This window comes from Diabrotica virgifera, chromosome 5, assembly GCF_917563875.1.
Source record: "Diabrotica virgifera virgifera chromosome 5, PGI_DIABVI_V3a".
Taxonomy (NCBI): domain Eukaryota; kingdom Metazoa; phylum Arthropoda; class Insecta; order Coleoptera; family Chrysomelidae; genus Diabrotica; species Diabrotica virgifera.
In genome coordinates this window covers 81,960,175-81,982,883 of record NC_065447.1, presented here as the reverse complement: position 1 = coordinate 81,982,883, position 22,709 = coordinate 81,960,175, and the positions used below count along the sequence as shown (strand labels likewise).

At 35.2% G+C, this 22,709-nt stretch overlaps 1 protein-coding gene and 1 long non-coding RNA gene across 2 annotated transcripts in view; one reads left to right on the top strand and one right to left on the bottom strand.

The window, feature by feature from the left end:
* LOC126885387 (ankyrin repeat and KH domain-containing protein mask-like) overlaps nt 1-22,709 on the bottom strand; it is a 156,667-nt gene that overhangs the window by 16,548 nt on the left and 117,410 nt on the right. The gene's annotated exons all lie outside the window — the stretch shown is intronic.
* On the top strand, nt 11,957-14,170 carry LOC114324203 (uncharacterized). The gene is made up of 2 exons (XR_003651505.2): nt 11,957-12,359; nt 12,992-14,170. It is a non-coding gene; the product is annotated as an uncharacterized LOC114324203 (long non-coding RNA).

Below are 22,709 nucleotides of genomic sequence, written 5' to 3'. Positions count from 1 at the left end.
AGTTTTAAAGATTTCGTTTAATTTTAGATCATAGATTTCTCTAGCTATGGCCAAATAGTTATATTTCCCGATATTCAAATTTTCATTATTGGATTCTATATAGACTTCAAACGGACCTTTATCATAAATATCATATCTAGATGGGATGTTATTTAAATTTATACTTTCTTTTTTATCAGTAACAATTATTTGTTTTTTGTTATTTCTTAAATTATTATTATTACTTAGATTGCCTATATAACTCGTATTTGTAGTCATTGGAACATCAAAGTTATCATTTTTTTCGACTAAATTTAAATCTGAGGGCTTATCACCCCCAGACGTGTCCCCCATTTTTAAAACTAGTTTGCTTTATTTATTTAATTTTTTTTTTAATTATTCTATTAAAGTGTTTTAATTTAGGCTATTAGAATTATAATTTATAAAAGATTTTATTAAAATACCTGACTTTCAAAAGCCGACAGCAATTCAAATTTTGACACCACTACCTTGTCAAAAAATCAATCAAACTTTAAATTCCAAATTATTAGCTATTTTTATCCAAATTTTCTCAGAATTAACTTCGGAATATAGTTCTTGCAGCTACGTGACAAAAATTATTGCAGTATTACTTTTTCTGTCTCAACTAAACGGCTTTTTCAGAGAACTCTGATATAAGTATATCATTCAACTTTGACAGTTTCTATTATCCACAATTTCTTTTCATTCTCCTGGTAGTGCTTTTGTAAGTCAAAGTCAAGGCAAGTTCCGAAAACATCCCAAAGAGGTCGGTGGTAGTTCCAAAAACAATGACAGAAATGACAATCGGTCATTACAAAAACAAGTGCAAAATTTTGAAACGGGAGTTTGAGAATTTTCGAAAACAGCAGAGAAAACCGGAAGATAAAAGTGCCTTTAGAGCGGTCTTTTTAAATGGTGGATTTAATAATAGTGATTGGTACATTGACTCTGGAGCAAGTGTGCATCTAACGTCAAGAAATGACTGGATAAAGAATGCATCCCAGGATATGGAGCTCAAAGAAATTTTAGTAGCCAACAATGAAAATATGTCTGTGTTGTGTACCGAAAAAGTAGAGTTAACTACAGTAAGTAGCAACAAAAACTATGACATTGTATTTAAAAACGCTCATTGTGTACCAAATATTACAACCAATTTACTGTCAGTTAGCCAGTTGATTTTAAATGGTAACAAGGTTGTTTTTAACCAGAAAGGTTGTGAGATTTTTAATAGTAAAGGTACAAGTGTGGCTACAGCTGATTTAATAAATCAAGTTAATAGACTTCATTTTGTCAAGTCTCAGCCAGTGGCGTTCTCTACGTATGCTCAAGATGGTTGTGATTTTTGGCATAGACGTTTCGGTCATATCAACTTTAGAGACTTGGGTATAATAAGGGACGGGGCAGTTGCAGGCTTGGACTATAAAGGGCGGACAAGTTTGCATAATCTGTGTCAGGTGTGCTGTGAGGGAAAGCAGACTCGGTTACCGTTCAAGAGTAGTAGAAATAGTGCTACAGAACTACTCGAAGTTGTGCATGGTGATTTGTGTGGTCCCATGGAGGTGATGTCCATCGGAGGATCCAGATATTTTTTGGTTCTTGAAGATGACCTGAGTAAGATGGTTTTTGTTTATTTTTTAAAACACAAAAGTGAAGCTCTAGATAGGTTTAAGGAATTTAAATTGCTAGTTGAGAACCAAAAAGGGCACAAAATCAAATATTTTAGTCTGAACACGGAGGAGAATTTAGTAGTGCTGACTTTGAATCTTTTTTAAGTAAGAATGGTATAACACATCAAAGAACAAATCTTTACACCCCAGAGCAGAATGGTACTTAGGAGAGAATGAACCGTACGCTGGTGGAGAAGGCGAAGTGCTTGTTGTTCGATGCAGATTTTCCTAAACAGTTTTGGGCTGAAGCCATCAATACGGCTGCTTACTTAAGAAATAAGTCTGTGGGCAGAGGTCTTAAGGGTAGAACACCATATGAACTATTCTATAATAAAAAGCCAGATGTGAGTCATGTTAGAACCTTTGGTAGTGAGACAATAGTGCACGTACCCAAAGAAAAAAGACAGAAGTTTGACAAAAAGGCAGAGAAGATGTTTTTGGTTGGTTATGGTCAAAATATGAAGGGCTATAGGCTGTATGATCCCATTAGGATGAGTTTAATTACCAGTAGAGATGTGGTCATTAATGAAAAACCAAAGCTGTTTAAAAACTTTGATTTTTTAGAATCACCAAGCAATGAGATTGCGTTGATAGAGGTATTACCTCAAGTGGGGGATCCAGACCAAGGTAAATTTCCAGAGACTCTCAGATGACGAAGAAAACCATAATATTTTGGATGATGACCTCAGAGATGACTCAAATGACCCAGAGTATGTTCCAGATAAAGTGATCACACCAGAAATACCAAGTATCTCAAGACGATCAGATAGAACGAAGAAGCCCAAGGTCTTCAAGGACTATGTGACATTTCAATGTCATAAATAGCAGGAAGTAGATCTAGAAGATATTCCATCCAGTGTGTCAGAAGCTCTATCCAGACCAGATTCGGACAGATGGAAGAGGGCCATGGATGAAGAGATGCAGTCTTTTGCAGAAAGTGATGCATGGGAGTTGATCGAGACTCCAAAAAGTGGAACATTAGTTGTAGTATGGTATAGTTAGACCCAAACCCAGACATCCAAAGTGAAAGTTATCCTCCAACACCAAATTGTTCTATATGGTCCACATAATGTTCAGAAAAAAGTCACACCATTTGAGCGTCGGGTTTGGGGGGGGAGAGGGGGAGAAATCTGCAAATTCGTAGTTTTTTACGTTTTTCGTCAATATTTCTAAAACTAAGCGGTTTAGCACGAACAACCTTCTACACAAAATTGTTCTACATTAAATTTGAAATAAAAAAGGCCCTATGCACAACCCTTCTAAAATGAACGGTTCCAAAGTTACGGAGGTAGTATAGTATAATTGGTCCAAAAAAAGGCCTAACCCAGACATCCAAAGTAAAAGTTTTCCTTCAACACCAAATTGTTCTATATGGTCCACATATTGTTCAGTAAAAAGTTACACCATTTTGAGCGTCTCCGGTTTGGGGGGGAGATGGGGGAGAAGTCGGTAAATTAGTAGTTTTTTTTAAGTTTTTCGTCAATATTTTTAAAATTATGTTTAGCGTAAGGAATGTTCTATAGAAAAATGTTCTACATAAAATTTAAAACAACAAAGGTTCTATACATAATTGTAACAAAATTAACGGTACCAGAGTTACGGAGGGTGAAAAGTGGAGGTTTTCGACACTTTTTATATTTACCGAATTCTCCCCCCTCTCCCCCAAACCCGACGCTGAAAATGGTGTGACTTTTTTCTGAACATTATTTGGACCATATAGAACAATTTGTTGTTGGATGATAACTTTCACTTTGGATGACTGGTTTTTTGGTATAGTTATATCATAAATATTGCCCAAAAAATATAAAAAGTATCGAAAACCTCGAATTTTCACCCTTCGTAACTCTGGAACCGTTGATTTTATAACAATTATGTATAGAACATTTTTTGTTTTAAATTTCATGTAGAACATTTCTGTATATAACATGGTTTATGCTAAAGCATAGTTTTATAAATATTGACGAAAAACTTAAAAAAAAACTACTAATTTACCGGCTTCTCTCCCATCTCCCTCCCAAACCGGACGCTCAAAATGGTGTAACTTTATACTGAACAATATGTGTACCATATAGAATATAGAACATTTACGTGTTGGAGGAAAACTTTTACTTTGGATGTTTGGGTTAGGCCTTTTTTTGGACCAGTTATACTATACTACCTCCGTTACTTTGGAACCATTCATTTTAGAAATATTATGCATAGGGCCTTTTTTATTTCAAATTTAATGTAGAACAATTTTGTATAGAAGGTTCTTCAGGCTAAACCGCGTAGTTTTAGAAATATTGGCGAAAAACTTAAAAAACTACGAATTTACCGATTTCTCCCCCTCTCCCCCCAAACCAGACGCTCAAAATGGTGTGACTTTTTTCTGGACATTGTGTGGACCATATAGAACAATTTGGTGTTGAAGGATAACTTTCACTTTGGATGTCTGGGTCATGCCATCTTTTGGACCAACTATACTATACTATTGAGTGTAAGTGGGTTTTTAAAACCAAAGTTGATTGTGATGATCGGGTGTGTTATCGGGCTCGCTTAGTGGCTAAGGGGTACACTCAACGTGAAGGTGTGGATTATGAGGAGACGTTTTCTCATGTAATATGTAATAAGGTATTCAAGTTTACGATTGTTATTAGCCTTATCTGTAAAGTTAGATTTAGATATTATTCACTTGGATGTGAAGACAGCTTTTTTAAATGGTGACTTGCAAGAAACAGTATTCATGCGCTTAAAGCAGTCTTCTCGAGCCTGGTATCAAAAAGTGAATGAAATTTTGATTGGCCTAGCATTTAATATATCAGATTATGAATCATGTGTCTATATTAAGAAAATTGATGAGTTTAGTTGTAGTGGCTCTATATGTGGATGATTTTATTATTTTTAGTAATGGTAGGGTCCAAACTGATTTATTAAAGGCAGAATTATGTTAAAAATTTAAAATTAAAGACTTAGGTCAGTAAAAATTGTGTCTTGGTATGAAAATTCATAGGGATAAAGATACTATTAGATTAGACCAGAGTGCTTATATTGCAAACTTATTAAGAAAGTTTAATATGGACCAGTGCAATGTTGTGAGCTCACCGATAGATAGTTTTGATTTTGGAGAAAGTAGTTGCAAAGGAAAAATTGAAAATCCTTTATATCAAAAGTTAATAGGGATGTTCACAAAAAACTAAAAAGTCATTTCAAACATGTAAAACGATTAAGAAACACCCTAGGAATAATTGTCCAAAATTTCAACAAAATTGAAAAAACCCTTTCTATAAAAATCTTTATTAGAAATCTAGCATTATTTTAAATTTCAAGAACGCTTCTCTATTGGCCTGACGTCACTAGTTGCATACCCCAAGCGCGCGCCATTCTCATAGTGTTACTGTTTACCTGTTTGACGTTTCAGGTCATTTTATTTTGTTCTCTTCTTGTTTTATCAGGGTTAAAGTGGAGTTTTATAGTGAATTTGTTTAGTTTAAAGTGGATAGACTGTTTGTAAGGACATATTTTGGGTTTTACAAAAATAAACAAATAAAATGGAAGAAGGTTTTCAGAAAGCCGATTCGTATAAACTACCGACTGTAGTGTAGATGTAACAATGGTGTATGATTTATTGGCATCTTGTAAAAAAATAAATCTACCACAGCTTTACTGAGTGTATATTCCATATAATTTTCCATGTCTTCTTTAAGCTAAAAAAATAAATGCTTAATACTCCACAAAAAAAATAGAGAAAGTTGTATGCATGCATTGTACGCATGCATATTGTATACATACATTGGCTAGTTATTACTTTACCTTGGTTAGGTGTATTAAAAATATTGTTATTCTTTTTCATGTGCCTTGTCCGTTGTGGACGTTGGCTATCATCACGGCAATTTTAATTTCATTTGAGGCGTTTCTGAATAACTCGATCGATTTTTGTCCAAATCATTGGCGTAAGTTTTTAAGTCATGAGTGTCTTTTCTTCCGGGTCCGCGTTTGCTCTCTATTTTACCTTGCGTTATCAGTTGGAGTATACGATATTTATCATGCCTCATGATATGACCGAAATATTTAATATTTCGTTTCTTAATTGTAAAAGAGATTTCTTTTTGTTTTCCCATTCGACGCAATACCTGTACGTTGGTGTGGGTCGCCCAGGATATTTTGAGGATACGTGGGTACACCCACATCTCGAATGCCTCTAGCTTTTTCATTAATGTTTCCATTATTGTCCAGGCATCTGCGCCATATAGCAAGACCGGAAATAATAACATTTTAGCAGCCGCATTTTTAGTGGGAGAGATATTATGTCGCAATGGGTGAAAATATTTCTCATGCATGTTGTTAAATGTTGCTATGTCCTTTTCAACTCTAGATCTTATTTCGGTTGTTTCGTATTTCGAGTTGACAACTGTTTCAAGGTAAAAATATATTTTTTAACTTGGGTATTATACATTTTTATTTCAACCAATCTTTTCACTAAATTATTAATGATTTTAATATATATAAAGTCATACCTATATCCACATGTAGTTATTTCAAGGTTTACTTTTACTGTATGTATTATTAGAATCCCGTTTTTAGGAATATCCCAGTTTAAGAAATACAAATTTGAGGTCCCGAAGCTTTTTCATTTACTCTTTAAGGGGGTAGGTGCAAAATCTTGGTCCAATGCTATTTAAATTCATTCATTTTTTTCGAATCCTGAGAAAACTAATAAGTATTTTTGAAAAATGTAAATGCAGAAGGAACAATTACATTATTACCAAGGGCCGAAAGTCTCTGGAAAACTTCTATAATGTTTATTTTATTAAGTTAGTTCTTTAAGTTAGTTATTTTAAGTTCTAGCTGCAACAAACCATTTCTTTTTCTGTTTTAAATTGGCTGGAACGGTAATAAAAATCTTGTCAGAACTGTTTTTTTATGTATTTACACACCTAGGAACAAAACACCACTTATTTGGCTTTATTTTTAATAATTAAATACGTAAAAAACTGCGCACATTCAAATACACTGAGTAAATAAGTTTACAAAACTAGTCGTCGATCAAAGACGTTAAGACTGCTGACGTCACAGACCGTAGCCTCGCTGCAGGGTACCGTTTTTCTAGCCTCCAAGAAAATCAACATTATGAACTCATTTATCTTAAAAAATATACATTTTTAAACAGTTTTATGATTGTTACGTTTTTATATACCTTGTAATCTATTGAATTTAACTATATTTAAAAATTAGTGAAAATCCCTATTGGTAGTTTAATGTTTTTAGCAGTTTTGACAAGGCCAGACATTGCATATAGTGTAAGTTTTCTAAGTCAATTTAATAAAAGTCATAATGAGTATCATTGGAAATGTGCTAAAAAGATATTGAGGTACTTAAAGGGGACTAAAGATATTTGTTTGACATATAAAAGGGGTGATTTAGATTTAACAGGGTTTGTTGATGCTGATTGGGCCTCAAATAAATTAGATAGAATATCTTACACAGGTTTTGCTTTTAAACTTTCGTGTCGTGCAATTTCTTGGAAGAGTGTTAAACAGAAGTCAGTGGCTCTTTCTAGTACTGAAGCAGAGTATGTAGCTTTAGGGGAGACTCCTAAGGAAGCCATTTAATTGAGAAATTTGTTGTCGGAAATTCAGGGAACACTATGGAATCAGTTGTTTTGTATAATGACAATAAAGGGGCTCAGAAGTTATGTATGAATCCGGTATTCCACGAAAAAACAAAACATATTGACATCCGTCACCATTTTATCAGAGAGGCTGTTCAAAATAATGTTGTTGAATTAAAGTATTTATGTACTGATGAAATGTTGGCTGACATCCTTACTAAAGGGTTGAAGAATGTTAAAAAATTCTAAATTTAGACTAGGTTTGGGTTTGAAGGTTTAGATTTTTTGATTAGTGGGGTGTTGAGATGTATCAAAAAATAAGTATTTTAATACATGTAGCGCCATCGGTTGATAACCAATGTAAACCAGGGCCGGACTGGCACATAAAAAAGGCGCCAACCCAAATCCTAACAAAGGCGCCCGACCCCCTCCCCTCTTATTTACATCAAACATTTTTCAAATCCTAACGCATGTATTTTCAAGTAACGCTATAAATATTACAGAGGAATATATACAGAGGAATCTACTGGTTCAAAAACAATTAACAAAAATCATGATTGGTGTTCAATATAAGTCACTTTCTAAATTTTTTCAAATTTTTAGAGCGCTCTAACATTCCATATAATAGAAGAGTAAACCTAGATAAAATATCCGCAACCACACGGTGTCAGGCGATCCGTGCCTGAGTGGTGAATGACCTAGATCAGACAGCCGCAAACGGAGCCCTCGGAGAACTGACGAAACCCTTTGAAATTTGAAATTCAAGCCTTAACGTGGGGCTATCAGGACCAGGTCGATATATTTAATATAGACAGTGATGCCAAAAAGGAAGAAATCCTGAGACAGGTTCGCAGGTATACCGGCAGCAGAAAATCTAACACATCAAACTCGTCTCTATAAGGGAAAATAGAGAAGGCAACACAAACGTCACAGTCAGACTCACGCGCATCGCAGCCAAAAAAGCACTGGAAAAAGAACATATTGGCTATAACTCGTGCAAGATACGAAAGAGAGACTGCATGTCCAGCGATGCTTCAGATGCCTACAGTTCGGTCATGGTAAAACCGACTGCAAGGGAGAAAGCGGAGCGACCCCTGCTACAGATGTGGCCAGGGAGGCCATCAGGCATGAGAGTCTAGTAGTGAGGCGACTTTTTGCCTCACTTCAGTGCCCGGAGTATAAATGGGATGTAAATGATTAATGGCCATTAATGTTCCAATATCGGCAAGCTCTTATTTTTAAAAGATGCATATCGAATTTCTTAAACATTTATACCAAACATTAAAATGGCCACTTTTTGCGCATTCTGACAAAGTTGCGTTTCTACGACGCCCACGGGCTTCATTATGTAGGATTCTAGGCCCCAACAATCCTACATGTATAATGTAGTTATGGAGCACAGAAGAATGCACTCATATATTTTAGGCCGATTGTGAGATGTAACACTCTTATATTATAATAGAAAGAGCGGATATTGATACCTACGAAAGGTGCCTGAATCGTAAAATTGGTCTTTGAGGGCGCCGCGCGTCGTATCTGAGCCATTTGATTATCTAATACCTGATACAAGTTAAAAATTTGTATTTTGTTGTACCCAATGGCTTCATTATTTAGGATTCTGGGGCGCAACAATCTAATACCTGATAAAAGTTGACAAGTTGTATTTTGTTGTACCCAATGACTTCATTATTTAGGATTCAGGGGCGCAACAATCCTATATGTATAATGTAGTTATGGAGAGCAGAAAACTACACCTGTCTATTATAGGCCAATTGTGGGATGTAACACTGTTTGTATCAAGTATCAGATAATTAAATGGCTTAGCTGCAACGCGCAGCTTACTCGAAGACCATTTTTATAATAGAAACAGCGGAAATTGATACCCACGAAAGGCGCCCGAATCGTAAAAATTATCTTCGAGGGCGTCGCGCATCGTATCTAAGCTATTTACCTATTATAATAGAAACAGCGGATAATGATACTTACAAAAGGCGCCAAAATCTAAAAATGATCTTCGAGGGCGCCGCGCTTCGTGTCTAAGCTATTTATTATAATATAGACTAATATAAACAGCGGATATTGATACCTACAAAAGACAAAGGAATCTAAAAATGGTCTTCGAGGGCGCCGCGAGTCCTATCTAAGCTATTTAATTATAACAGAAACAGCGGAAACTGATACACACGAAAGGCGCCCGAATCGTAAAAATTATCTTTGAGGGCGCCGCACGTCGTATCTAAACTAATTATTATAATAGAGACAGCGGATATTGATACCTACAAAAGGCAAAGGGATCTAAAAATGGTCGTCAAGGGCGCCGCGAGTCCTATCTAAGCTATTTATTATAACAGAAATAGCGAAAATTATTGATACCTACGAAAGGCGCCCGAAACGTAAAAATTATCTTCGAGGGCGCTGCGCGTCGTATCTAAGCTATTTATTATAATAGATACAGCGGATATTGATACCTACAAAAGGCAAAGGAATCTAAAAATGGTCTTCATGTGCGCCGCGAGTCGTATCTAAGCTATTTATTATAACAGAAACAGCGAAAATTATTGATACCTACGAAAGGCGCCCGAATCGTAAAAATTGTCTTCGAGGGCGCCGCTCATGGAATCTAAGCTACCTATGTATTATAAAGTGTGACCAACTCCAAGTCACTCGAATCCGGGACAAGGCTGAAAAAAATACCTGAAATCCGGGACTTTTCAATAAAAATCGGGCCATTTTTTAAGAACACGATAATTAAAATACAAAAACGAAAAAAATCCACCATTTTAGCTTTTATAGAACTATCTTCTTCTTCTTGACGTGCCTATCCGTGACGAATAGTGGCAATCATCATGGCAATCTTCACTTTATCTGCAGCAACGCGAATAAGCTGCACATATGTTGTGTTAACCAGGTTCTGAGATTCTTTATCCAGGATGTTCTTCTTCATGGACCTCGCTTCTGAGATTCTTTATCCAGGATGTTCTTCTTCTTCATGGACCTCGCCTTCCAAATATTTTTCCTTGCAGAATGGCTTGTAGAAGGGCATATCTGGATTCATTTCGCATAATGTGTCCAAAGTATTCCAAATTTCGAGATCTGATGGTGGTTAGTACTTCTCGGTTCTTCCCCATTCTTCTAAGGACCTCCCTATTTGTGACCCGATCAGTCCTATATAGAACTATAGGAGTTCTATAGGATATCCTATAGTCCGCAGAACTATAATCTATAATACCTACCACGATATAAAATGCTTGGACGTGGTGTTAGTATAGTATTACACTCTAGAAATTGTCGACTTTTTTTCGTCCCACGAATTCAATTTGATGTGAATTCTTAGAAGAATAACGTATTCAAAATTTCAAAATATAATTTTACCAAAACTCTGAAAATTCGGATGGCCCGGAAGCCTTGTCCGGGACGCCGGGACACGACTTCGTAATTCGGGCCATGTCCCGGATTTTTCGGGCTAGTTGGTCACACTAAATAGAAACACCGGATATTGATACCTACGAAAGGCGCCCGAATCGTAAAAATTGTCTTCGAGGGCGCCGCGCGTCGTATCTGTGCTATTTGACTATTATCTGATACCTGGTAAAAGTTATACTTTGTTGTACCAACTGGCTTCATTATATAGGTTTCTATAGCAGTTTCTGTTTCTTCATTAAGTAAAAACAGTTTTTACGGGAATGGTTGCCACCTAGTCTTTGTGTAAAGGTTAAAAAAATTTTTTTCAACGTTTAATTTTTTTAATGGATATATACTAACGAAGTCAAAAGGCGCACCGGCCCGATGGCCGGTGGGCCGGCGGCCCAGTCCGGGCCTGATGTAAACATATTGTATTGTATTGTAAGTGGCCGGTGTGACATATTGAAATAAAATAGTCGTTAATATTGAACAGAACATGGCGTTTGTCATTTTCAAGTATCCCAGAAAATCCTTCCTTCCACATTAATTTCAAGATTAGTCACATATGTATAGTCGCCATTTTGAATCCCCGCCATTTTTGTAAAAGGCAAAATCTGAGATGGCCTCATATCCAAATTTGAACCTTTATATGTGTAGTATATGTGGTCCAAATTATATGATTCTATCATTAAATGCACAATTCTTATAATATTTGCACGAATCTGCCGCACTACAGGAAATCTAAACTAACCATTCAAAACAAAATACTTGTATATGTTACAGTTCAAGTTGATTCTCAGTTAGAGTTGACTCCAACTAGTTGGAGTCAACTCCAACTGAAACGAGCAGTAAAAGTTGATTTTAAAAATTTAAATCAACTTTTACTAGTTGGAGTTGACTCTTCCTGGATCGATTCAGTAAATGTTGATTATACGAGAATCTCAAGTGCATTTTTGATGAGTGTGTGTTTCTTTGTTTTGACCGTTTCAATTACTTATTAGTATAGTCTGTAACGTCGCCCCCGTAGGTAAATTATTCTGATTCGATTTTTTGCACAAACTTACTCAAAGAAATACATCCGTATAACAAATACACAGGGTGTCACGCGGTACCGCGGTCGAAAAATTGTTTAACCAATTTTTGTCAACCAAATTCACAAAAATAATTTTTATCTACTCTATCTCATATTATGTAAAGTGTAAAGGTTTTATTGTGTGAAAATTGTAAATATAGATAGCAGTACATGAAGGGTTTAAAGTGTGTGTGAAGTAACAATCTATTTTGTATTATAACAGTCCGTTAACTTTAATTATCTTTATAGTTATTTTATTTAAATTTTAATAACGGTTTGTCATTAAATTATACTTAAAAATAATAAGATCTAACTAAAATAAATCTTTGACTGACGTCATACTTAACTATTAGTTGGCACAAGTACTTCAGTTGGTATTAGACACCATTCGCTGTCATGTGAGTTTCGTTCTGTGGGGCTTCTCGTCTAACGACAGGAAATATTGGACACTTCGCTTGGTACGCTAGAACGGAAAAGTGGCGGATGGCTGATTGAAAAGGACGGAAATTTTAATACAATAGTTTCAAGCTTTTATAAGTGATATTTAGTGGCAAATTATTGGTGGTGTTTTGGAGAAGCTAGGAGACTAAGTTTTGGGAGATCCCGGAGGAATTGGAAGTCATGTCATCCGGTAAATTTTTTTACTCTTAAAAAAAGTTTGAGAAAAAGGAACGAATATGGCCGCTCTCATGTCATATTAAATTCCTATTGAATTTATTTCTGTAAATGTATGAATCGAAGTTGTTCTTTGAATTTAGTATCTTTAATTATATCCATAGTTCGAAAATATACACTCAGATGAAGATTATCTTGTCACATATCCTGTAAATTATATCATTTGATTTGTGTGGTTATGTCAACCTCATAATATTGAATTCAAATTTTACAGATTACATTCATTATTCTCTATTCTATTAGATTGTGTGTATTCTAGCCACCTTAAATTCGTTCCAAAAGCCAGTATTTTTCTTAAAATTTACAACACATTACATTATCCCATACCATTTTTAATAATAAAAAAAATACCCTTTATAGACATATTTTTCAGATAAAAATCATATTCTGTATTAAATATTGAATTTAAAGTTAAATCCCAAATTAATGTGTGTAATGTGAATCAAGGTCAAATCCATCATTGTTTTTGCTAATGATCTTTTTGTTGTTCATTCTGAAAAAAAAGATATCTCATTTCTTTTCCTTTGGCTCTTTGACCTTTCCTTAGATTCTGACATTGAAACTAAAACGGGACATGTTTGTTTTTAGCCACTTGGGGGAAATATTAAACTGTAACCAGTCCGTCAGCTCCCCTCACAACTGGGAGCAACCGTTCTACGCCAAGCCAGGTCATTTGGAGACCAGCCTGGAGAACCTCCCCCATACCTACTTTGTATCCTGCCCTCTGCACCCCAGAAGGGCATCGGTATATTAATTGGTACAAGCTAGCACCATCCCTGTGCTAATTCGCCTACCAGGGATTTTGGAATCCGTAGCAAGGACACTCTCGGGGACCATATAGGGTTTGTTTTGGGACACTTGGTATCTGCTAGTGATTGTCACTTCCACTATTACACCACATTCATTTTTTTGTATAAGACTCGGGACATTTATTTTGATGATTAAGTTTTATAGTTTATCGCACATATTTCGTTTCAATATTTAAGTTGCATATTGTTTTTATATATCTATAATAGTTGATAGTGTTCCCCAAACCAGTAAACTCTCTGGTCAAAGAGGTTTGAGCTCAGATCATCTTTTCCCCATATGAGATTCTCTTTACCTTTATATATTACCTGAAATTTACTTGTATCATTTATTTACTTAATTAACTTTATATTTTTAGTACTAACCTTGCTTGTCTCCACTTATCAATTTAAATTTATATACTTTTTCCTCTTAATTTGCTTAATTTATTAACTTATTCATATAACTTTAACGTACTTTAGCCAATCATTCTAATTAATTAAACTTATTTGCTTAACTTTTTACTTAACTTCATTTATTTAACTTTTTAATTATATCCCTGGACGCTATTCCCTTTGAATAGCTATCCATTTTACTTGTGATAAATTTTTAGTGACTACGCGTCGAAGCAACTGATTTTTATATATCAAGTAGACCGTAGATTCACATTAAGGAGGCTGGTGCCTATTTAACTCTTTGAGAGTTTATATTAATGTTCATTGGTTTGTAGTTTAGCGTTGCTGTACGTATTTTAATCGTACAATATTTGGTGAAGGTTGTTATTTAACCTAGTATATGTAAGTTGGGGGTATGCTTCCTAGAAAAGCTACTCCAATACTAATTTAATAGGTAATTATATTTATACTTAGATAGGTAATTATTTCCCATTGTCATTTTATAGTTACATAATTTGTATTTTCTAACTCAGAGGTTGTCAAAAATCTAAGTAGTTATATTTAATAAATATTTATTTGTTTTGTATACCAATTATTTTTTTTCCCATTTTTGAATTTAATAATTTAATATATTTAATATTTAACAGCAGTGTAAGATACCTGGAAGTTTGGTCTATCCAAACTTCTGGCGCCCATAATTCAGTCTATTGTATTTATCTCTTATATTCTTCTACTTTTATTATATTATTATATTTATTTAATCTATTTTCTGAGCATATATTCTTATCTTAATATTTCCCTTCTTAGTTATCATCACTCTCTACTTTGATCTACTGTTCTTCGACAGGCATGCAAACGAGCCGTATCCATCCTTGAGTGTCAAGTTGCTCTCTTGCATCTATAGCTAGCCAACTCTATTCAGTTTGCCTCTGTCTCTCCATACTTCCATTATCAGTTCATCACCCTTCCTTCATTCATTTCATCTTATCATTTTAGTTCAACAAATACTACTGCAAAGTAGTATTTTTGTTACATTGGCGCCCAACGTGGGCGCCACGTTGTGCGCCATAATAATTAATTTTTTTTTCCAATATTTAGGTACTATATTTACTTGATTATACCTTATTTACTTTATTTATTTGATACATATATTTTGCTGGCCATTTTTGATTTTGTTGGTGTGTTGCTAATATTTTCTCCGTACTTATATATTTTGCGTACAAACTTAAGTATATTTCATATTTCTGACCTTTGGATTGCTTGTCAATAATTTTTGCTTTCATCATGTGTGCTTTTAAAGTTGAACATCTTCTGGTGGACGAATTGGACTATGAGTTGAAAATTAGGGACGTAGTACCAGAGGAGTCGGCAACTGTCGATAGGAAACGCAATCTTCTGCGGGGTGCTTTGAAGCAAGAAGAAGGCAATAGGAGTTTCACCCAACTTTCGGCTGTACATATCCCTTTTGAGGACCAACGGAAAGGAATATCCGAAACGTTGGATAGCTTGTCGAAGAAAATAGAGAAGTTTAGGGGAACTGTACAGGACAATGAATATGTTAGATTAATATCTCGTCTAGCTCATATTTCTGGCCGAGTACACTTGTTACAGTGTACTACAGAAGAGCAGGAACCTTTTAAAAAGTCTGTTTCTCTTAAAATCCTTACCTTGGAGGGTGAGCTTGATTCTAAGGTTAACCCCATAGCCACATCTACTCCTAATGCTCCAGTCAGTGTCGTTCCTAGTTTCACATACTCCAAACCTGTGCAAGTACACAAATGGGGTGTTTCATTTTCCGGTGAAAAACAGCACAATGATGTGATTACATTTTTAGAAAAGGTCGAATGTCTTCGTGTATCTAGAGGTGTCTCTGAAGAAAATTTGTTTGCTGCTTCAGCTGAATTGTTTACCGGTCCTGCTTTTACCTGGTTCATGAATAATAGAGGAAATTTATCTTGTTGGTCTGATCTGGTTCGCAAGTTGAAGTCAGATTTTCTTCCTTACTCATACCAGGATGATCTCTTGGATGAAATCAAAAACCATAAGCAGAAACCAGGGGAGTCTGTCACTATGTTCATTAACACTATTTTAGGCATGTGTAGCCGTTTAGACACTCCTTTATCTGATTTGTCCAAAATAAAAATCATCTTAAAATGTTTACTGCCCTTTTATCATCAGCAGTTAGCTCTTATGGACATCCAGAGTATTGATGACCTCACTGTAAAGTGCAAACGTTTGGAGGAAACGTTATCCTGGTCTTCTCAGCCTCCATCCACATCTCGACCCTCTTCTAATTCTTCTTCTCAGCCAACTTCCTTTAGACAACGTTCTTGGCAAAATAAGGGCCCTGAACGTAATGTTTCTGTTTTTAGTTCCGTTGTTTGCTGGAATTGTCATCAGTCTAATCATAAGTTCAATAATTGTGGTATCCCACAAACTCGTATTTTCTGCCACGGTTGTGGTAGGGAAAATACCCTCAAAAGAAATTGTGTCAAGTGTTCGGGAAACGAAATGTCGGAGGTCCGTCCCCTGAGCGTTTCTCCGTCCAACACCCAATCAGGGAATCAAACCCCATCAGAAAACGAGACAGCTGGCCCAAGCACACCAAGCAACTCAAACCCATCTTCCAATCGGAAAGGGAAGAAGGCATCGTTCAGGAAACAAGCACACACCACAAATCAAAATCAGTCCAGAAATTAAGTTTTAGTCATGATACGTTGAACGCACATGATTCACAGGGTTGCAAAGCCACAAATTCTTCTTTAATTGGTAGTGTTAAGTATAATAATAATTTTGATGGTGAAGTAGTTCCATATAATGGTGGTATCCAACCAAATATTTTAGATTTAGGTATTAACTCTTTATTAGTTAGGAAACAAAATGATAATAGGCCATATCTACCTATTCAAATTTTAGGACAATCGTGTTTAGCTTTATTAGATAGTGGCTCTAATATTTCATTGATAGGAGCACATTCATTAAATTTATTGAAAAATGCTAATATTCCCATTATGCCCATTTCATCTTTGCAAGTATCTACTGCAGATGGTACAGTCCAATCTATTACAGGCAAACTCCAAATTGAAATCACAGTGGCAAATTTATGTAGGAAAATTACATTTTATGTTATTCCTTCTGTACAGAATTCTATAATTTTAGGTATGGACTTCTTCAATGCTTTTAATAGCACCTTAAGTTGTTCTGATTTTTCTTTTTCCATATCTGAATTTAATCTGTCTACCCTTAGTGCTATTCATGATTTTTCCAGTTTATCTAGTTCTGAACAAAGGCAATTGGAGAATATGATCTCTCAGTTTACTACTATTTCTTCAAATGACAAACTAGGTCGTACTTCATTAATATCTCACACTATTGAGGTGGGAAATCCTACTCCTTTCAGATTATATCAGTATCCCATACCTCAAGCCTGGCAGGCAGATTTAGAAAAAGAAGTAGATTCGATGCTTGCTTTAAATATCATAGAACATTCAACGTCGTCCTATTGTTCCCCACTCTGGTTAACAAAGAAGAAGGATGGATCCTTCAGGATCTGCTTTGATGGTCGAAAACTAAACAGTATCACCACTAACAGGGATGCTTATCCAATTCCCCGAATCGACGTGATTTTGAGCAAACTTCAGAATGCCAAATACATCTCTTCGATTGATTTGTCTAAGGCCTTTTTACAGATCCCACTGAGTGAAGAGAGCAAGAAATATACTGCTTTTGCTGTCAGTGGTAAAGGATTATTCCAGTTTGTCACCATGCCTTTCGGTCTTGTTTCTGCTCCTCAGACAATGTGTCGTCTGATGGATTTAGTCATTGGTCCACAGTTAGAGCCCTATGTTTTCTATTATTTGGACGATATTTTAGTAGTCACCCCTGATTTTTCCCTTCATATGGAAATTTTAGATAAATTGTTTTTACGTCTTAAGGAAGCTAATCTAACAATTAATCTGGATAAGTGTCAGTTTTGTCGTCCTAGTCTTAAGTTTTTGGGTTATGTTGTTGATAATCAGGGTCTAAGGACTGATCCTGAGAAAATAGTTGCTATTAAGAATTTTCCTATACCTAAGACCACCACCCAAGTCCGTAGGATATTGGGAATGTGTGGATATTATCGCCGGTTTGTACCTTCATACTCTACCTTGTTGTCACCTCTTACGGATCTTTTGAAGAACAGGAAAAAGGGGCAGACCATTACCTGGACTCCTGAGGCTGATGAAGCTTTTAGGCGCGTTAAAGAGGCTTTAACTAGCGCACCAGTCATGATGTCACCTAATTTTAATGAGCATTTTTATTTGATGACTGATTGCTCTAATACTGCTTCTGGTGGCGTATTGTTCCAGTTGAAAGATGGCTCGGAACATCCCATAGCTTACACGAGTAAGAAATTGAATAAGGCCCAGAAAAACTATTCCACCACTGAGAAAGAACTCTTAGCTATCATACATGGGTTGGAAGCATTTCGTTATTATTTAGAGGGCCGTAATTTCACCATAATTACGGACCACAGTTCCTTGGTATGGCTTCATAGTATGAAAAACCCATCTCAGAGACTTTCCCGATGGATATGCAAACTGGCTGCCTATTCATATAAGATTGTTCATCGAAAGGCCAACGGTGTAGTGGTTGCTGATGCTCTTTCCCGTGTCCATGATCTTAATGTCTTAGATTTGTCCACCTTAACTCCTGACGAGTGGTATCAGAATATGATTGATAGGGTTACTCAAGACCCACAAAATTATCCTGATTTTAAGGTAGAGAACAATATACTGTACAAACATATCTTAAGTCCTATAGAGGCCTTATCCAATATGTCAGATTGGAAAATAGTTGTACCTACGCCAAATAGGGAGAACATATTACGTATGTTTCATGATGAAGTTACTGCTGGACATTTTGGTTTTTATAAAACTTTTCATCGTATTGCCGAATTATATTATTGGCCTGGCATGCGCAAGTCTATCAAAAAGTATATTTCTAAGTGTTTAGTTTGTGCGACTTGTAAACCCAGTAATTTACCACAAGCTGGACTCATGGGTTCCTTTAGGAACATTAATTTTCCTTGGCAGATGATCTCGTTGGATCTCATTGGACCCTATCCTCGTAGTTATAAGGGTAATACTTACTGCTTGGTAGTTGTGGATTATTTCACCAAATTTCCTGTAGTTTGTCCTCTTCGTCAGGCCACAACTCCAGCCATTCTGAAATATTTAGAGGAACAAGTCTTTTTGTTGTTTGGTGTTCCCCAAATTGTGTCATGTGACAATGGTCCTCAGTTTGTGTCGAAGGCTTTTAAAGACCTTTTAGCTAAATATAAGGTCCAGAAGACCTTTTATAATGCTGCCTACCATCCTCAAGCCAATCATACTGAGAGAGTGAATCGCAGTATCGTCACCGCCCTAAGGTCCTATACATTCCCAGATCACAGAGCTTGGGATCAATATATCCATTCCATAGCTCAAGCCATAAGGACCTCTGTCCATGAGGTTACCCAATGTTCTCCTGCATATCTCAATTTTGGTAGAAATGTTGCTTTATCTGGTGACTATTTTGGTACAATTTCCGACACTTCCACAAATCTCCCTCAGATATCCGATAACCTTCATCGCTTAGAAGATCTCCAGACTCTACCTCAAATTTTTTCTGACATTCGGAAGAAGTTAAAAACTTCCTATCTAAGGAACCAGCAGCAGTATAACTTGAGGAAAAGAGATCTGCGATTCTTCGTTGGAGATAGAGTGTTGAAGCGAAACTTTGTAAAGTCTAAAAAGGGTGATGCTATTTCGGCAAAATTTTGCCAGAAATATATTCCCTGTACGGTTGTGAAGGTAATATCTCCTTTAGTGTATGAATTGAAGGACAATTCGACTAACAAACGAATTGGACAATTTCACATAAAGGATTTACTGCCTGATAACACCATGGATGAGGTTGATTCATCATCTTCGGAAGAAGATTAACTTTATAGGGTTGTTTGAGCTAACTTCTTCCTCTATTTGTCTTTAGCTCGATCCTTATTAAGATTCAGTATTTTAGTTTAATATTTTATACACCAGATAGAGCAGGTACATATCTCCATTTTTATCTTTTGGCATGGTTGTTAGATGACTTCCAATTTATGAATCATTAGGTTAATTATTTTTTTAGTACGCTTATGTATGAGCTTATCATTTTTTTTTCATTATTAATGTTGCACTTTAATTATTATGCATCAACATTATTAATTATTAATACTGTTAGTAGGATTACCCAGTTAATAAGAACCTACTTGTAATTTTTAGATTGTGCACCTACCCCCTTAGCATAGAAGGGTTGTGGATTATTGTATATTTATATATTTGAATATGTAAGCTCATGCAAGTACGTTGGTTTAATATTGATATTTGGTGTGGAACTATGGAACTAAGAATATTATACACTACTTATCTCAGGTTGTGTGTTGTATTTTTGATATTTGACTACATACTTTTTTTTTATATGTATCTTTTATTATCTTGTTATTAGATTTGCCATATTGGAAAGATGGGGTGGTTCTTACTTTGATATTGGTTTACTTTATCAACATTTGTCACAGATATCTTAAATACTTATTAATAATTCATATCCTTATGCCCTGAGTATGATTCTGGAATTAGTTTGGAATTCTGATGTATGTATGGATTTCTTCTTAAGAACTAGTCTGCCAATGCTCTGTAATTTGGGTTCCTAGGTAACCTAGTGAATGCGTGGGTTCGAAATTCAGCAACTGATCACTGCTATCTGATTTCGTAACCTATGTTTTCATAGCAGAGTACGCAGATGTTTATTCATCAAAATATTTCTGGTCAGGAAATGTTGGCCCCATGTCCTGACCATCCTTGTGTAATTATTCCAATCATTCCAGTTACATTTTTTAGCATTTGATAGGGAATATTTAGTTTACATTATGTCCCATACTTCATCGGTAGTAGGTTCCTTTTAGTATTTGAGGTGTTTGGACAAATGAATTGCTTATTTTAGTAGATTTCCTCTTCTTTCCTGAGGCATTAGTTTGTTGTTGAGATTCAGGAATATTTCCTGGATAATTCTATGTATGCGAGAACGTATGAATCTACAGTTTTATTCCAAATTGGTTGCTCGTTCTTGTCATATTTTTTTTCTATCATTTATCATGGTGTCATAGACCTTGTCAGTTCACCTTTTAGATTTTTTTTTATTACAATTGGTACGTTATCAGCTATAGCTATAGCTAGTGAACAACAGCACGGACCAATTTTAGTTAGTCAACGACTTACTTGAGTCGATGGACCTAATTTAGTTTATTTAGTATTAGTGAGAATTGGTACACAAATCTTCCTGATCGTTCTTCTTTGGATATGCTCCTATAAATCTGGTGTCCATTGATAGTCCGATTTTGGATAAAGCGTCCGAGTCCTCACTTATTTTGTTTATTTGGTTGTATAGGCTCGTATTACCGGTTGTGGTTGTACATAGGCCTAATTAATTTATGTGATTTAGTATTGGTGTGAATTGGTCCATAAATCTTCCTGGTCGTCCTTCTGTGGATATGCTTTATGAATCTGGTGTCCATTGATAGTCCGACTTTGGATTAAGTGTCCGATTCCACATTTATTCTGATTAATGAGTTTTTGGATAACTTTGATATGCTTACTATTTGTATTATTTGGCACTGGTGAGAATTGTTCCATAAATATTCCTGATTGTTCTTCTCTGGATATGCTATTACGAATCTGGTGTCCATTGGTAGTTCAATTTTGGATGAAGTGTTCGATTCTTCACTTATTTCAGTTGTTGATTTCTTTTGTCTTACTTTAGTATATTTACTTGTTTTATGGTGCGAATTGGCTCATACCTTTGCCTGGTTGTTCGTCCTTGGATATACTCTTTATAAATTTGATGTCCATGGATTGTTCAATTTTGCATTTAGTGCCAATTCGACATTTATTTGTCATTATGAACTTTAGTACATTATTTAGCTTATGTTTTGGTTTGCAGACAAAATGTCGATGACATTTTAATATGACTTCGAGTCATCTTTTCCGATTCATAGTTTTGGTGTAGTGATCATCCTTCTTTCCCTGATCCTTAATTTGTGGTTACTTGTAATCTTGCGGGTCAACGTAGAATGATAGATTATTACCACTTGGTTATTAATATTTTGAATTAAAAAAAAAATTTTTGCTTAAAATTTTTTTTTTCTCCGAGTAGAAGGGGAATATAACAGTCCGTTAACTTTAATTATCTTTATAGTTATTTTATTTAAATTTTAATAACGGTTTGTCATTAAATTATACTTAAAAATAATAAGATCTAACTAAAATAAATCTTTGACTGACGTCATACTTAACTATTAGTTGGCACAAGTACTTCAGTTGGTATTAGACACCATTCGCTGTCATGTGAGTTTCGTTCTGTGGGGCTTCTCGTCTAACGACAGGAAATATTGGACACTTCGCTTGGTACGCTAGAACGGAAAAGTGGCGGATGGCTGATTGAAAAGGACGGAAATTTTAATACAATAGTTTCAAGCTTTTATAAGTGATATTTAGTGGCAAATTATTGGTGGTGTTTTGGAGAAGCTAGGAGACTAAGTTTTGGGAGATCCCGGAGGAATTGGAAGTCATGTCATCCGGTAAATTTTTTTACTCTTAAAAAAAGTTTGAGAAAAAGGAACGAATATGGCCGCTCTCATGTCATATTAAATTCCTATTGAATTTATTTCTGTAAATGTATGAATCGAAGTTGTTCTTTGAATTTAGTATCTTTAATTATATCCATAGTTCGAAAATATACACTCAGATGAAGATTATCTTGTCACATATCCTGTAAATTATATCATTTGATTTGTGTGGTTATGTCAACCTCATAATATTGAATTCAAATTTTACAGATTACATTCATTATTCTCTATTCTATTAGATTGTGTGTATTCTAGCCACCTTAAATTCGTTCCAAAAGCCAGTATTTTTCTTAAAATTTACAACACATTACATTATCCCATACCATTTTTAATAATAAAAAAAATACCCTTTATAGACATATTTTTCAGATAAAAATCATATTCTGTATTAAATATTGAATTTAAAGTTAAATCCCAAATTAATGTGTGTAATGTGAAT